Source organism: Danio rerio, chromosome 17, assembly GCF_049306965.1.
Source record: "Danio rerio strain Tuebingen ecotype United States chromosome 17, GRCz12tu, whole genome shotgun sequence".
Lineage (NCBI taxonomy): Eukaryota > Metazoa > Chordata > Actinopteri > Cypriniformes > Danionidae > Danio > Danio rerio.
The window spans coordinates 48218448-48237448 of NC_133192.1; the positions used below are offsets into that span (position 1 = coordinate 48218448).

The 19001-nt window shown below is 33.6% G+C and overlaps 1 protein-coding gene and 1 long non-coding RNA gene across 10 annotated transcripts in view; one reads left to right on the plus strand and one right to left on the minus strand.

The window, feature by feature from the left end:
- Nucleotides 1-19001, minus strand: part of eml5 (EMAP like 5) — a 247950-nt gene that overhangs the window by 200149 nt on the left and 28800 nt on the right. The gene's annotated exons all lie outside the window — the stretch shown is intronic.
- On the plus strand, nt 3761-7843 carry LOC110438050 (uncharacterized). Of its 3 annotated transcripts, none has more exons than XR_012392980.1 (8): nt 3761-4078; nt 4401-4460; nt 5200-5351; nt 6661-6845; nt 6931-7038; nt 7113-7172; nt 7264-7438; nt 7535-7843. It is a non-coding gene; the product is annotated as an uncharacterized lncRNA (long non-coding RNA). The 3 variants fall into 3 exon arrangements; XR_012392981.1 differs by having other exon boundaries at nt 7116-7172; XR_011007065.2 differs by lacking the exon at nt 3761-4078 and adding an exon at nt 5769-5820 and having other exon boundaries at nt 4418-4460.

Below are 19001 nucleotides of genomic sequence, written 5' to 3' on the forward strand. Positions count from 1 at the left end.
CTCTCTCCCTCCTCCTTCCTTCCTTCCTTCCCTCCCTACTTTTACCTTTCTATTAGCTAATGAGCTGGTTTAGTAAGTGGAGTGTTGTCACAGCAAAGTTCCTGTGATGTACAGCCGGCCTGTACCCCAGTCTATTAGCTAATGGGTCCGACAGTGGGCGGACGGGAGGGGGTTGGGGGGTTGGCGACAGAGCAGGACTGGACAGATCTACTGAAAGACGTCTCTGGCTGAAGGGCTAAAAGACTGCTTGGGTGGGCAGGTGGACGGAAGTGTTTAGCTGCCGCAGAGACACGCTAAACTAAAGGCAGAGCTTCGGGGTGAGGAGCAGAAGCTTGTCATGGTAACAAGAGGAGAAGTGGGAAGTGAAATGTGAAGTTGGACAGCTGGAGTCTGTGCTGTGCCACCTGATAGAGATCAGTGCACATGCTAGGGCTGTTTAATAGAGCGACACTGTTAATGAAGCAGGAGATGAAACAGACCAGTGAGTGCTTTGCTTCACTTCACAGCAAAAAGTATAAATTACTTAAATTAAAATATCATTGAATTCATTAAAGGACGCACAGGTTCATGTGTCAAATTAAAAGCAAGTTAAATTATTTTGTTATTTAACATGTCTTGTGAATTTTTGTGTGTTTAGCAGTAAAAACTGATACTATGGAAGTCAATGGTTACAGGTTTTTAGCTTTCTTTAAAATATCTTATTTTGTGAAACTCATAAATGTTTGCAAGCACTTGAGGGTGAGTTAATAGTGAGCAAATAATATTATTTTTTTGTAAACTATCCCTTGAAAGCATTGTACAAAATAAGTATTGCCTACACAGTCATTGATTTGTAGGCTTATTTTAATTTCAAACAATGACAAACCCTTCATTAACTTCACATGTAACACTTGCTAATTTCTTTCAATACATTTCACAAATCGGTGACTTAAATAAATACGATAAGGCTCATGTTATCAGTTTGAATAATTCCCCATCTGCACTCTTTAATAACACAGTTCATTTGCAAGCCAAGAAACTACCATTGAGATGAACAGGGATGAATAGCTCACTCCATGTATTATAGATGTCTTTGAGACTGCTACAGCTAACAGCAAATCATGGTTCATGAGAGTATCTAACTTCATTTCTTAAAAACCCAGTCAACTGATTTGCAAAGAAGTGGCTGAATTTATAAAAGCACAAAATATATGTATTCCTTTTATTTACAGCACAAGTTATCAAATGTTTTTTTTCCCCAAATAAAAAGCTTCAATGTGAAATATGTCAGAAGAGAAACTAAACTGCACTCAATCAATTAATCATTCTTTAAAATGACAAAACATCAGCTCTGCTTGTAGATGCAGTCAGTCAGCAAAGCAAGAAGGTCAACTTTTTTTTTAAGAGGAAGCATAAGGTATGTGTGTATATAAGGTCAAATCTTTCAAAAAACATATTTCGTAGTTAGAGCAGAAGATGTTTAAATTGATACAAAAAAGAAAAACAAGAATGTGTGATGTGAAACAAACTGTGCACTTAAAAAAAACGGGATAACCTGATAGTGCAGGGTTTTTTAACCTTTTGCAAGCTGGGCCCCCCAAAGCTAGTTCATTGCAGTTGGGGCCCCTGCATATATATGACCTTACGTTTTATATGTTTGCAGCCTCTGCATCTTCCGTCCGTCATAAAAATGAATTTGGATGGTTAGACTTTCTGCATTTTTCGCATCCGAAACAAATATTTTTAAGGGTGTTTTTGACAATTGTGGACCACCAAATAATGAATATGAAAGAATGAATAAGACAGTTTCAGACTCAGTGAGGGTGCAAGGACTTTCAATTTTTGAGGCTTGCGCAGCTTCTCAAAAAGAAATCAAACAAATGAGCGCCGTTTTCTAAAGTCTATGAGCGCAGCACACACAGATAAACTAAATTGACATACTGCAATTAAATTTCAAAATCTGGTGTTTTGTTTATAACATTTGAATACAGTTCAGCATCATACATCACGCAACTAAGAGAGTTTACAATTGACCATCACTTATTTTAACATCACCTCACGATTAAAAATGTGACACTGATTTCATACAGGGTTCATCCAGGCACAGCCTAATAAAAATAAATTTTTTACATTTTTAGGCACTATTTCCAGCACCTACTTCCAGCTACTTTCATCACTTGTATTTGCTTGTATTCTCAGGAACCCATTAAATAAAAACATTGCATAGGAACTATCTGTTGATTTATACTAGAAAAACATTAATAAAATATAATAATTAATTAATATTAATAATTAGGAATATAATAGACAGAGACTGTCATGCAATGTATTGAACACCTGAAAAGTCTTCTGAGCAATTTATAAAAATACTGCATAGGAACTATCTATCCATTTATACAAATAAAAACCATTATTATAGATAATATAATAATTAATTAATCATATATTAACAATATAATAAACCTACACTAAATGTGCTTCTGAATTTTTTTTTTTTTATTTGTTTTTCTCTAACAGAAAGAGAACAGAATATTTTACTCAAGTTATAATTCAATTTTAGTAAATAATACTAATACTTTAAAAATTACTCTTTTAAAAAACTACTCTGAGTACTAGTTCATTACTTATGAAAAAATCTGACAGGTATAAAATCATTAAAATGGTTTAATTGCTTAACTCACAAAGCTACATATAGGAATTTGCACTAGTAATGTATGATCGACTTTTTCTTTCATGACAATGAATCATTTTCAATAGCACTGGCAAAACTACCACATAGTTTTTAAGGCCATAGAGACACTTTTTGTCCATTTTTAAAAAATACTTTCAAGCTTTGAAATGTTTAATTAAAGTATATGATGAAAATATTTAAATTTGCAGTTTTATTTACACATTTTACACATTTTTTTTATTATTTGCTCATTGCTGTCTATACAAGATTTTACTTTACACTTGATCTTAAACTGAAATAATTTTACAAAAAAGACAAAAACACTGTCAGTAATAAAAATAATAAAACAAATTTCTTCATTTCACTTGAGGTATTTGAAATATGACGACACTAAATTTCTCAAAGCAGTGCTTTAATTTTTTTTTTTTTTTTTTTGATAAATGTAACAGATTGCTTTGACCTGTAATGCCTGTACAATTTAGTGATGCTTTAAGACAGACCTGAATACCCCTAATATGTATAAATTACATAAATACCTCATCCAGAAACATTTGAAGTATAATTATTTGTCGTAAAGAAAACAAAAATTTCACCTTTACTAAAAGTTCTGCTAGGCCAAGTTTCACTTCACAATACAGCCAACAAGTCTGTTAGCATTGTCACCGGTCATGCATCAATCTAATTCTAAATATTTAATAGTTTTTGACTAAGTTCAGTCAAGGAGCAAAGTTAAATAATTTCTACTAAGAAATCACAATTGTTAGTCTGAGCACACACACACGATGATGAGATCATAGGAGGACTTGCAGTTCATTTGAAAAAGCCTATTCAAGAGCTTGCATACCCAGTTTTAGCGATTAACGTACATGACTGCGCTCTCGTGTTAAAGTAAAGCACTTGCAATATTTGCAGAAATGAATAATAGACATCTCTATAGTGAAAACACCCAAAAAGCATTATTCCAATTAAACATTTGCTTTTAAGTTGTTGTTTTTTTTCTGTCACTGTAACACAGAAAGACCTTTGTCCCGCCCCTTACGTTTCACCAACACGTTCTCACTCCCAACTCGTCACATACTGACGCTTGGTCAGGAACCCTCGGCGTCAGTTATTGACGCACAGGGTACCCCTTTAGCGTCATATTTAGACGTGCAGGGATTCCCTATAGAATCTGTGCCTGAGCCTGAGGCGTCATATGGAGACGCTGGAGGCTCGTATAATTACCAATAGATGTCAACAAACTTTTTAAAACCTGATTTACGCCTATTATCACAGTTTTCTTATTTTAAAAATATGTAATTTTTATTTTGTTCATGAAAAGCGTCTGTAAACGGGGTCGAAACTACTGTATGAATAAACTTCGGCCCACGTGACATCCCTTCACAGTGAGTTTAACGCCGCTCTGCTATTGGTCAAACTGCATCAGCGGTGAGTTCTCAGATGAGTTCAACTGTCAACATTAAATATTACGTTAATGCTGCATAATATATTTTTATTGGAGATTAGTTGGTGTTTATAAATATTTTATCATTTACTTTATATTTAATGAGTGAAAATATATTCGGTTGTCCAGTTTAGGGTAACTATGCCTAATAAAACTTTGATTCATTCATATTATTTATTATTTTTTTACTTTAAAAAAATATTAAATTTCAAGTACTAAGTTTAAAAATGTTTTCGGCTGATATTTTTCATTTTATATTATTTATTAAAGTTGGGGTCATTGTATGTGGCGATCTATTTTTTACAGTCTATGCTCGCTATCCCAAGGTTCATTGCGATCCCAAGGTTCACTGCGGTTTTCCACAAGGTAAGTAAAAAGTAAACAAATAAACACGATTAGTTGATAAAGCATGTACTGTAAACTAGCGACGTTATCTAATTACATCAAGTTCATTTATTAAAAACATATTTTTCTCACATATAACGTTGGTCATGCATTAGAACAATATATACATTTTAAGATAAGGAACAGTGTAACCAGATTGTTGTTTTCCACAATAGAATTCGTGCAAAATCTATATATAATATTCAATATGCAACTCTAATAATACAAATGTATTCGTAATTGTTTCAATATTAAACAACATCAAGTGTTTCCAAAGGTTTATTGTAAAAACAATTATTTTCCATGCCTTTAAAGGAAAAAGGCAGAAATTTTGCCCGTCTGAGCACATTTTATTCATTGTACAACACAAAACTAAACAAAAAAATAGCTTAATCTACCACACACACACACACACACACACACACACACACATATATATATATATATATATATATATATATATATATATATATATATATATATATATATATATATATATATATATACAGGTGTACATTATAAGGTGTTCACTGTTCAGATATGAATATTTTTTCTTTGCTCTTTTCAGGTTCTTTAGATTTCTTTAAAAATCCAATTTTGTTTTCTAATAAGCAAAAAGTAAAATCACTTTACCCATGTTTATATGTTAAATTGCACTTGTCTCTCTCTCTATCTCTGTTAACACATTTATATTTGTTTGATTAATTCTTGTGTCTTTCAGCCTGTTTCTGCCTATCACCATGAGTGATTCCTCAATACTCAGATTTATCATCAAGATCTCAATTATAAGCTCAAGTTTTGATGACAACTTGGTGATCTGCATAAAGCACCACCATGTAAGGAAGGCCAAGACCACTCTGGAATCAGTCAAGGGTTAGTGAAGTTTTTCATTCAATGTATATTAAATATCTACATTGTTTAGGCATATGTGATTGTATGAGATAAAATGCATTTATTCTTTCACTACTATTGTAATAACAGAAAGAAGCGCATTCGTTTTACTATTACTATTGTTTATGACAAACATTAAAAAACTACAGCATAAGCTCACAAAATATTGTGGCCTAATTGTTTAAAACTATTTGTTCTGGGTGTTGATAGTGGCCAACCATTTTTTTTCTTTTTCAGAAAGTATTTTGTTTTGTCTGATTTTATGACACCTTATAGGCCATCAACTGCCCACATTGGGGTTTAGGAAATTAGAACTGCTTATGCTGCTTGTCTACTAGTCTTAGGATAAGTTAGAAATGTTATAAATGTACATTTTTTTGTTGTTTTTATCTGGTACAGCTCATAGGAACTCCAATCTTCCCAACTGTGAGAGGGCCTTGCTCCAGTGACTGTCAGTGTGTACTTCATTGTTTCCATTAGTCCCTGTATCTGTAGACCTAGGTGACAGTGGGCTAGAGTAAAATTTTGGTTTTATTTAAACTAAGGCATACTGATGGCCTTTTTATCTCAGATTTGGTCATGCAAGTATTAATATATCCTAAAGTATTTTTATATTCTTTCCATTGGTGGAAAAGATGTTGGTATAATTATTTTTAATGGACTGCTAAGATCTCAGCAGACATTTTTCTGAGATATTCTTGAGTGGGAGTCTGTGCAATACAAGGTGGATAGTATTTGCAAGGAAGAGCCCTTCATCTGTTCTGCTTCCACACTAGATATACTGCCAATTTAAGTAGATATGAACCATAAGCATAACCATTTCAAGAATGCACGAGGTACTTTAAACTGTATGTGTTGAAACTAAATTAACAAGAAAACAGCTCTGTGATGTTCACCTAAGAAAATTAGATTAGAAGATATAAACTGTTATGCACTTGTTCTGTACTGTTTCATTCCTTTTTCAAACACTGGCATTTTTGAAGGTTTATTTACAGCTAAGGATTAAAAATTGACAGGAAGATTTGTGGACTACATCAACTAATGACACTACCTCCAAAGAGTTGCAAAAAGCTGTCCAAAGTTTCAGCACCATCTTTAAGCCCATGATTTTAGTGTGTTTCATGCCTAATCACATGAGTTTATATCTGAGATAGATGAACTATGTGATTGTCTTAAACTGATCTACAAGTAAATGCCAAAACTTATTGGTTTACTTATTTATTTATTTATTTATTTATTTGTTTGTTTGTTTGTTTGTTTGTTTGTTTGTTTGTTTGTATATGTTAACCAGGTGAAATGGAGTGAGGCATACCAGGATATGCCTGGTTTTACTTTTGGGAAGGAGGTTGAACAGTGCAATATTTCTTCTATAGGATTGCAGTGACCAGACATGCCACTGTAACTCTCATGGTCATGTGCTGGAATTAGCAGATATTCAACAATTTGGCCATCTCGCTGACCTGTTGATATCAGAAGGTAACAATATCCAGTTGAATTTGTTTTAGTTGTTCAGTAACCTATTTAAATAGTATTGTGATTTTTTGATTGCTTATCATTGTAGACCACAACAGCTCTGCAAAGCAAGTTGCAAAACAGAATCCATGAAACTGGCAGTGACTGGAAACCAATTGGAAGACTTTGGTCTGTGATGTAGAGGAGTGGGCAGAGGGTGAGGAAATTCTTATTAATATTACATGTAGTCATGAAAAATTGTGTTACTATTACTGTCATTTTTTTTTTCAGTAGCAGAAGCAAAGACAACAAAAAGAAGAAGTGATATGGATGTCTTTGTCATATTGCATGGTATGTACACTAGACTTCTGTCAGTGTTGATTCTTTAAAAGTTGACGTATAATCCTTGTTATACAACTTTCTTTTCATAAATATATTTCAGACTCTGCTGACCCAGCAACAAAGAGGAGGGTGTTCAACATCATCCTGCTAGTCAGGATTCTTCAGGAGAAGCAGTGGATTCTTGTGGCAGAGATGGTCAACCACTATAAATACCTTTCAACTCATCCTGGTTCTTTCAAAGAACTTTCTTGCTTGTTTGCTACTGAAAAGTACTGGTATGTATTTGTATTTTTTGGCACAGACATAAGCATAAGGTTACCCAGTCCAAAGAATATTAATATATTTTTATGTTGTTGTGTTCTTCTTTTAAGATTCGACATGTGGCCTTAACGAAGAGGGGTTAAAAGGTCTATGGATCATCATTCTCAAAAAGCAACAAAATAACTGAGAAATAAACAACAATACGATGGTGCAATCTAGAGACCTGCAAGGTACCTGCAAGTTTTGGCTGGAGCAGAGAACATAGATTTTTTTTAAATAAAGCTCCAGCTGATGAGTATGACATTGACTGTGGATTTTCTTTTACTGTAATCCAGAAGAGGATGACCTTAACCCTGAATCTAAAGCATGTAATAAAATCTGTAAAAAATTAAATAAAATTGTCATCATCTATAACCAAATTGTCTTTTTTTTTTAAATACATAGATATGTACAGTATGTAAGCATTCCTCTAAAATCAATCAGTGTTGTAAATTAAGAGCATTATTGTATGCCTAACTGCTTACAACATATAACGATTTAAGGAACTCTATATTAAAATGAAATTATTACATTAAGTGACATTAAGAGCTTTTAAAATATTAATTTTATGATACATTTTTATGATAAATTTAATTTTTGCATATACTTGGGCAAAAAATGTACATTATTATGGTCCACTGCTCAGATACCTCCAGTCAATATGTGGCTGAGTCAGGCAACCACACTTCTACCTCTGGAAAAATTAACCTATGATTTACATCAAAGATCTGATGGATCCATTTGGTCCTCATGGATTTTTCTAAAAAAAAAAAAAATTAATCTCCTTTTATTTTTGTCCTTACTTTGAAACATTTGTATTAATTTGTTAGAATGTCTAACAAAAAACTGCTGCACTTGTTGTGAGATAACAGTGCGACTGTTGTTATTCTGAAAATAAAAATTAACTTTGTATAATGTTTTATTGAATGCAAGATAAAAAATAAAATATTTCCCAAGAGATGGATTGCGGCTGGAAGAGCATCTGCTGCATAAAAACATGCTGGAAAAGTTGGCAGTTCATAGCACTGTGGCGACCCCTGGTTAATAAAGGTACTAAGCCAAAAAGAAAATGAATGAATGAAAATAAAATATGTATTGAAATATGTATTTTTGGTAGACATAGAACTACACAGTAACTTATAAATACAGCACAGAACTATTTTACTTCTAGTTTAGATAATTTAAATGTTTGCATTTTTATTTTGTTGGTTAATGGCTATGTATTTTTAATAATTTGGAGGTTTGAACTATTCGCAGCATTTGAAAGGATATCTTTTCATCATTGTTACCTCATTTCTCAATATTTTCATGATTCTTACAATGCAGCAAATCTTACAATCATTTGATCATAAAGAAAATAATTAACAAATACATTATGGACAAAGACATTATGTGGAATCATTATTAAACACAAGTTCATCCATTGTCATCAAATCATACTGTTACACAAACAGTTGAAGATTTAGAAAGTAAAAATAATCAGATAAAGAGTGGTTTTTAAACAAATACATGTCTTTAAAAAGGTTTTATTTATAAACATTTACATATTTTAAAAGAGCTTTTATCCATATTTCAAATAAAGTGAAAACAATTAAATATCACATGATGACCATTAATGAAACACACTTTCAGAATTACATCCATACATATTATTCTGAACTCATAACATTTGTGATGAACATAGATCACTATTGATAATAACTTGTAATTAAAGAGGATACTAATGTTTAGCTTATTTTTACAGCTTTTTTTTTTTTTTTTTACCACAACTGTACATGTGACAATACAATTTCTTGTCCATGTTGAAGATAATACATCTACATAGGTTAACTGCCCTTTTACTCAAAGGGGATGAGTAGAGCCCCGTAGAAAAGGAAAAAGTATTCACATTTCAAACGAGAAATGAGTGAGAGAATATCAGCAAGACTATTACCTATGCTATGTTCAATAAATAATGTTGGATATAATAGTCTGATATATACTGATCAAGTCAATAAAAGCTGTTTAAAAAATACTCATTGTAAAATAACAAATTTATGCCTGGCTTTCATATATGTCATAAATATATGCACAATGACCTTATTCAGATAGTCTTTAGTTCATTAAAATTTGTATCTGTTCCATTTTATTACAAAAAGGCTTTAAACTACATTACCCACAATCCTTTGTCGCTGTATAGATGGGAGGGGAAAGACATGGCGCTACAAATTGTAGTTCCTTGAAAGGTGTAGTTAGGGTTAAGTTTAGGGTTACGATCTTGGTTAATCGTTAACTATTTAAAACACAGCGATAACTCATTGATAAAGGACACTGTTAGTAAAGTGGCAAAGTTAGCAAAACATAGTTAGCAACACGAAGGATCTTTTAATTTGGCTTTGAAGTTATAGTCCAATCACAACGTCGCAATCTACGTCACACTTTGTCTCTATTTGGTAATCTTCCGGCTGAAGGTTGATTATAACCTTATAATATAACTTAAAAATCAAAATGTGTATTAATATTACATGCTATTTATTGTCTTATTAAAAATACAAATGTATATTTACCGTGAGATTACTTTGTGGGGGTAACCAGATGTGCAAAATGATCATAGTAAAACCAGATCATAGGCAGTATACTAAATTTGAAACGAATAATAAAATAATAAAAAAGCTTCATGTTTGAAAACATTTCAAGCATTTGCTGTAACTAAACCCTGCATCATGTAGGTATACAAATATAAATATATGTCAAACTTAAATGACAAATATAGTGCCCATTAAATAGTATAAATAGTAGTTCATTGTAAATGAGTATGCAAATAAACACAATACATTTTTAATGAAACATTTATAATTTATTTATAATGCCACAAATAAAAATAAATAATAAAAATCACACAAAAATGCAAAAATATATATTTTAACCAAAAATATATATTTTATAAGTTTTTAATGCAATAATATATTACCATACATATATAAATGATTAAAAACAATTATAATTGAAGGAAATGTATATTTTGTATTATTATTATTATATTTATTTTGTGATATTTATTCATGTCATACATCTGGTATGTCAAGCTCAAGTAAAACTGCACTGCAAAAAATCTTTTCAAATGATGCCTTTGGAAATGCCATCATAATAAACAGCTTTCACAACAACAAGAAGTCAAGTTCATGACAAATGCAAATTATGTTTATAATAACAACTTTCTGAACTTAAACATCAAAAGTAGAATAAGTTCAAAACATATTCAAGTATTTACTGAAGAATAGCAAAAACTATTTTTACAAAACACTGAGAACCAAAGTGTGCTTGGCGAGTCCAGGTGTTTATGCTGACTAGACTGTCATATTCCAATCCGGTTAGCATGAGGAGACTTGGGCGTAAAGTGTCAGCAATTCCTGGAGGGCTCCCATGTGTTATTCCAGGTTTTGCCACTGTAAAGTATTAGAAGTGCACAACATCATTACTGAACAAAGAATTAGTGTTAGGTTTCATTTAGAAAGTTCAGTGATATTTATTTATATATGTAAAGTGTCATTAAACCTGGCACTCTTGAATTAACTGTATAATAGGTTAAACATTTCCAGTATGTTTCCATGTATTCCAAGCAGATCTGTCAGTTCTACAAACTCAGAGATCAGGATAGTAACTGCACTTCTCATTATGAACACCCTTATCCTTCACATACATTTTTATTACCACTGATGTCCACTGTTGTAGTTTTCATTGAAGGGAATGCTGACACAAATTCCAGCATGTTTTTTTAAATAGCAGAATATGGGTATTATTGGGCCAAAACCTTAAAAAATATAAGATGCAAGATTTGAATCTTGATGAACATATTGTTAATTCACGTCTTGCAATTTAAAACACATCTCATGTTTGACTCATCAATTATATGAAAACTACAACAGCATACTGTGCTTCACCCTAAAATATTTCTAAATTATAACAAGCTTATTGCTTTACATGGCTAAACATTTATTTTATGCCTGCATGATTTACTGCTTTTACTGTAAACCATTACACTCTTAACCCAAACTAGTTGACTTTATTAGAAAACTGCATCGAAACATGTTGCCTTAAATCCTTTATGTTTTTTACACAAGGTGAAACTAAACAGCCCACTTTAAATTAACCTAGAACCTTTACAATCTTCTTGAACTTACAGTAATATTTTAATTCAAGTATGGCTGTTAAGTTGTACCTTGTATAAAATGTAAGGGGTTTAAGCCACTGGGTTTCTATACAATTTTCTAGTAAAGTCAACTAGATTGGGTTAAAGGAACAGTTCACTATTTACTCTCCTTTAAGTGGTTGTAAACCTTTTTAAAAAACTTCCAAGTTACTTTGTGTTGAACATGAAGGAAGTTTTTTGAAGAAAGCTGGAAAGCTGAAAACATTGACATGCATAGTAGGAAAAAACAAATACTATGGAAGTTAATGTTTGCAGGTTTTCATCTTTCTTTAAAATATAATTTTTTTGTGTTTAACTGAAGTAAGCAAGTCAGACATATTTGGAACAAGTGAAGGATGAGTCAATAATGACAGAATTTTCATTTTTGGGTGAATCTCTTTAAGAGTATACTGAAAGAAATGTCCTACTCAATGAAGCTAACTTCAGCTGCATGTGTAGCCCCATGAGTACTTATCTAGAAATCAAAACAATGATCACATCAGTCCCATTTTAGGCCCTTTATATCATATTGGCCACAGAATGGACTACTTAGTGTTGCAATAAAATAAAAAAATTAATTAAACTATGACTTACCACACAATACAAGACAAACAGTGAATTTTCAGCTCTGCCTTTGCTGTACACAAGATGAGGTTCCAGCTTCAACACTGATCTTGAGTGGGGCAGTTGTGCAGCTCTGTGAGGTTGTGACTGTTTAGCTGCAGTGCTGTGAAGAGTTCTTTATTAAAAGAAAGTACATTCTTTTAAAATCTGTACATAATAACAAAGAAAATACAATGATTTTAAATAATGATTAATTCTGAACAAAAACATTACCCTTAGTCAAGATGAATTCATATGTCAAAAGTTTCTGCATCTGAAATGAATAAAAACAGATGTGACATTAGTTAAACCCACTAAACTACTAGATACATCAGTACTGCATTAAGCAGTTGTAAAGTAATGTAAGTGTAGTCCAAAATGAGCCTTAATCTGTTTAAGATAATGATTTAAAAAAACGTTGCTTGTGTTAAAAACAATCCAGCCACTTGTAATACATATGATCAATGGTAAATTTCTGAGAAGGTGCAAGGTAATCCTTGAGTTTTACCATTGCCATCCTGACTGACATAATATTTGAAAAGAAGACAGCTTGTTGTGCCTCTTTACCACAATTTAGAGATGATAGATTCTTTATTTTATTAAATAAATTGGTAAAGGCCAAATTGTACTGGTAATAGTGTATGATATTCATTGTGTGACATACATCAGCTTAAGTTATACTTGAGCTTTTGTTATGCTATATGCTATATATATATATATATATATATATATATATATATATATATATATATATATATATATATGTGTGTGTGTGTGTGTGTGTGTGTGTGTGTGTGTGTGTGTGTGTGTGTGTGTGTGTTTTAAGGCATGGAAAATAATTGTTTTTACAATAAACCTTTGGAAACACTTGATGTTCTTTAATATTGAAACAATTACGAATACATTTGTATTATTAGAGTTGCATATTGAATATTTTTGCACGAATTCTATTGTGGAAAACAACAATCTGGTTACACTGTTCCTTATCTTAAAATGTATATATTGTTCTAATGCATGACCAACGTTATATGTGAGAAAAATATGTTTTTAATAAATGAACTTGATGTAATTAGATAACGTCGCTAGTTCACAGTACATGCTTTATCAACAAATCGTGTTTATTTGTTTACTTTTTACTTACCTTGTGGAAAACCGCAGTGAACCTTGGGATCGCAATGAACCTTGGGATAGCGAGCATAGACTGTAAAAAATAGATCGCCACATACAATGACCCCAACTTTAATAAATAATATAAAATGAAAAATATCAGCCGAAAACATTTTTAAACTTAGTACTTGAAATTTAATATTTTTTTAAAGTAAAAAAATAATAAATAATATGAATGAATCAAAGTTTTATTAGGCATAGTTACCCTAAACTGGACAACCGAATATATTTTCACTCATTAAATATAAAGTAAATGATAACATATTTATAAACACCAACTAATCTCCAATAAAAATATATTATGCAGCATTAACGTAATATTTAATGTTGACAGTTGAACTCATCTGAGAACTCACCGCTGATGCAGTTTGACCAATAGCAGAGCGGCGTTAAACTCACCGTGAAGGGATGTCACGTGGGCCGAAGTTTATTCATACAGTAGTTTCGACCCCGTTTACAGACGCTTTTCATGAACAAAATAAAAATTACATATTTTTAAAATAAGAAAACTAAGATAATAGGCGTAAATCAGGTTTTAAAAATTGCGTTGACATCTATTGGTAATTATACGAGCCTCCAGCGTCTCCATATGACGCCTCAGGCTCAGGCACAGATTCTATAGGGAATCCCTGCACGTCTAAATATGACGCTAAAGGGGTACCCTGTGCGTCAATAACTGACGCCGAGGGTTCCTGACCAAGCGTCAGTATATGACGAGTTGGGAGTGAGAATGTGTTGGTTTCACGCAAAACTAGACAAGGTCGACTGTGATTGGTCACTTTTCATGTTAGTCAAATCACCGCTTCGGAATCCCGGTATATTTTATATAATATATAAACTTTAAAAATATATATATATTTTTGATAAAATAATAATTGTTTTGGTCTATTTTAGCTGCGAGAATAGATCCAATGAATCCGAACAAAGATCACAAATTTTCACATGAATTTTTTTTTCAGTTTTTTTTCTCCATCCTGTAGCCTACTCGCGCCTCCCCGCGAGAGCCCCACCAGTTGAGAACCACTGTGATAGTGAATTCACCACATACCACAGAAATTGTTTATTAAACAAATGCTTTAAATGGCTCTTATACTGTTAGCACATTCAATTTTAAACTTACCTTTGTCTTTTTACACACAAATAATGTTTTCACATTTAATTTGGGACTGAAAATTATGATATTGCGATTTCTTTACAGGATACAGATTCTTGACAGGCCTGTCTGCAGTCCCGACAAAAGAGAATGTGCTGCTCATTTTGAACCACAAACAATGAATATGACAACAAAGACCCCGTACTGTTGCCAAGCTTAAGACCTGTTTGCTGGACAAAATGGGACAAAATGACTCCTGACACACTTCATCAGTTGGTGTCTTCAGTCCACAAAACTGACAAAACAGACATATTGAATATTTATCCCTAAAAAAGTGTTTGTGTGTGGGTCAGATTGAAAATGACTTGAAAATGAGCCAGTGTAAAATGCGGCACAAACTTTTGATTGAGTCATTTAACTTTCAGTATTTTCTGTTTGTGTTCCAGTCAGCTTTGTTTTCATTTAATATTGATTTCAGATGACATTGCAAATGAAAAAGAAGAGTAATAAATTAACACAGAATGAAAAATAACTGTGTAGTTAAAGTCTGCGTAAACCAGAGATTTCTGAGACTTTCAACTGATGCAGAATATTGAGTAGGGGCGTGCTTTTAACCATGCCCAAGATGGGCTTCAAACTGACATCATCATAGAAGGACCATAGTAGTTTAACTAATTAACACCGATTGATTGTTCACCTAAAGAATAACAATGTGCAATAGAAAAATAAACAGTAAATTTCATACAGACTTTAAAGCTGCATTCTGTAAGTTTCGCCTCTTTGTTGCCATCTTTGTTTGAAACTTGCCACTGAAGTACTGTATATTCTTTGTGTGAATTAAGCATCAGTGAGGCTCCTCGGAATAGTAAACATCCAATAATATCCAGCTGCAGACCCGCAGACTCAAACACACGTTTAGGACACACAATCTAAACCACATTATTTAGGTCATGTTAAAAGTCATTATTTTTAGGTCATGTTTTAGGTCATGGATAAAGTTAGTAAAATACAATGCAAGTAAATTTGTTTTCACTCATTTATTTTCCTTCAGCTTAATCCTTCATTTATCAGAGATCGCCACAGTCGAATGAACCAACAACTATTCCGGTATATGTTTAAATAGCGGATTCCCTTCCAGCCGCAACCCAGTACTGAGAAACTTCCATTAATACACACATGCACGTATACAATACGGACAATTTAGTTAATCCAATTTACCTATAGCGCAGGTCTTTTGACAGTGGGGGAAACCAGAGCACCCGGAGGAAACCCACGCCAACCCGAGGAGAACATGCAAACTCCACACAGAAAAGCCGGCACTCTAACCAGTAACCATCTTGCTATAAGGTGAAAGTGCTTCATACAGACTTTAAAGCTGCATTCTGTAAGTGTTGACATCTCTGTTTGAAACTTGCAATTGCAGTTATTTGCAGAAGTATAATCTTTGTGTGGACTGGATGTTTCCATCCAAATATTCAAATTAACTTTGGATTATCGCATAAAAGACGTGCGAATAAAGCAGTTTCTACCCAACGAGTCAAAGAGAACGAAATTGTCACTTCCTAATTAACTGGCGCCAAATATCAACAGTAAAAAAGGAATTTGCTGCAGTAGGAAAAGCTGTGTGAATCTTTTCTTCATTTAACAAATGAGTTGTGCCTCAGAAGACAATCCTGACGTGCAGTAAATGTGCGATAGCATTTGAAGTCTGTAATTATACAACACTAATACTGAGTAGGTTAAGGCATTTTAGAATAACCAAAACAACATTTCAGATGTTTTACGGTGTGCTAAGCCTGCTAGTTTATCCATTCACACACATTTTTACCATCACATGATCTCTTATAAGAAAGTCATATGACTTTTTTAATGCGCATACTGGAATTTGTTCAGTAAAAGTGTTTTCATTGTAGTTTATGCACATCTTTTCTTATCAAATAAAAAGTTTATCCTACTCGGTTATTCGCATAAGTTTTTTATGCGCATATCCAAAATGAGCATAAAAATAGGTGGATTGAAATGTAGCTAGTGAGGCTCTTCGCTAATAATTAAGTTAGTAAAGGAGTGAAGTCAATAAAACATAACATAACTATATTCGTTTTTATGTGATGAAAAATTCATTTACAAGTTAAATATTTATTTTAAAAATACAGATTGTGTGCATGTTTTGCAAGTTTTATTACTGATATTTTTAATTGTTGTCATACTTTTAATATAATTTTCTGTGGACAGTTTAATTTTATATTTTGAATTTATTATATTGGGCGTCGCGGTGGCGCAGTGCCTAGCACGATCGCCTCACAGCATGAAGGTTGCTAATTAAAGCCCCGGCTGGGTCAGTTGGAATTTTTGTGTGGAGTTTGCATGTTCTCCCCGTGTTGGCGTGGGTTTCCTCCAGGTGCTCCAGCTTCCCCCACAGTTCAAAGACATGCGGTACAGGTGAATTGAATAAACTACATTGGCCTGTGTGTGTGTGTGTGTGCGTGTGCATGTGTGTGTGTGTGCAGGCACGTGCACACATAGGGCTCAACCTGTGCAGTGCACATGCCCTTTTTAGTCTTGAATAGAAAGTGCCCTTCCAAAATGATCAAAAGTGTCCCCGAGACGCGACACACCCTCCGTCCCGCCCTTCAGTAGGCGCACGACAAAACTGATTTTGAGTACGCGCGCTCAACTCCCCCTCCCCCGCTTTACAGTACGCGCGCGACAACACAGCTGATTAGAGCGCGCGCGACAATACAGCTCTTCAGTACGCGCGCGACAATACAGCTCTTCAGTACGCGCGCGACAATACAGCTCTTCAGTACGCGCGCGACAACACAGCTCTTCAGTACGCGCGCAACAACAACCCCCCCCCCCCCCCCCATCCCCCCCCCCCCCCCCCCCCCGGCTCTTCCAAAAATTTATCCTGCACATGCCTTTTGGACAGTCTCTGCACGGGCCTGTGTGTGTGTGTGTGTGTGTGTGTGTGTGTGTGTGAGTGAGTGAGTGAGTGAGTGATTGCAGCTGGAAGGGCATCCGCAGTGCAAAACATATGCTGGATAAATTGGTGGTTCATTCTGCTGTGGCAACCCCTGATAAAGAAAGAGACTCAGCCAAAGGAAAATTAATGAATGATTGTTTTTATATTTGAATGTGTTGTTATATTTGTAATATAATATTTGATTTTTTTAAGTTATTGTAGAGCATTGCAAGTTTGTTTTAGACTTAAATGACAAATTAAATAGTAAAGTTGAAGTTCAGTTATGTTCAGGAAAGTTTAGGTTCAATACTTTCTCCTAATGTCATTGCATTGTATTACCACATAGCTGATTTTTCTCAAATTATTTTTTTGTTTTGTTATGTGTGTGTGTGTGTGTGTGTGTGTGTGTGTGTGTGTGTGTGTGTGTGTGTGTGTGTGTGTGTGTGTGTGTGTGTGTGTGTGTGTCAGATTGAAAATGATTTGATCCAGTGTGAAATGTTCAGCTTTATTTATTTTCAAATAAGAAAGTACAAAAAATTAAGTTCAGTTAAGTTTCTTTATGGCGACGCAGTGGCGCAGTAGGTAGTGCTGTCGCCTCAGATCAAGAAGGTCGCTGGTTCAAGCCTAGGCTGGGTCAGTTGGTGTTTCTGTGCGAAGTTCGCAAGTTCTCCCTGCGTTCGCGTGGGTTTCCTCCGGGTGCTCTGGTTTCCCCCACAGTCCAAAGACATTCGGAGCAGGTGAATTGGCTAAATTGTCCATAGTGAATGAGTGTGTATAGTGTATGAGTGTCTATGTTTCTCAGAGATGGGTTGCAGCTGGAACGGCATCTGATGCGTAAAACGTATGCTGGATAAGTTGGTGGTTCATTCCGCTGTGGTGACCCCAGATTAATAAAATGACTAAGCAGAAAAGAAAATGAATGAATATAAGTTTCTTTATGTCATTCCATCGCAATTACACAATTTTTTCCACTTTCCATGGGTGCATGTATGTGTGTGTGCATGTGTTATATTTGTATTTTTGTATTATTTGGATTTTTAGCCAACTTTCATCTTATTTCTTTAGAAGCATATTTACCAAGAAAAATGTTTAATACTTCTTTTACCTGCTGTATGTGGGCAAAAAAAAGAAAGAACAGATGCTGACATAGAAGTTGGAAAAATGAGTTTTTTCTGAATATGTGAAACTACAGAATGACTAAAAAAAGGTCAGAAACATAAAAATCAATTCACCTAAATAATAATATTTAAATCAACAATAAATAATAAACAATAAACAATAAACAACAATAAATAATAAAAATGAAAGAAAAATAACAACAAACTGAACAGTTTAAAATAAAAAGTATCCAAAATATTAATAAATGCGATCAGTTTTAAATAGCAGACAGCAGGACCATATTTAGGTTCACACTGATACATCCATGTCAGCCACACACACACACTTTCTGGATGCTGTCCAAATCAGGTCAGAGCAAATATTGCAGCAGTCACCTTGCTTGCCCTTGTCATGGATTACCAGGAAGAAAAGGATTAGCACATTTCC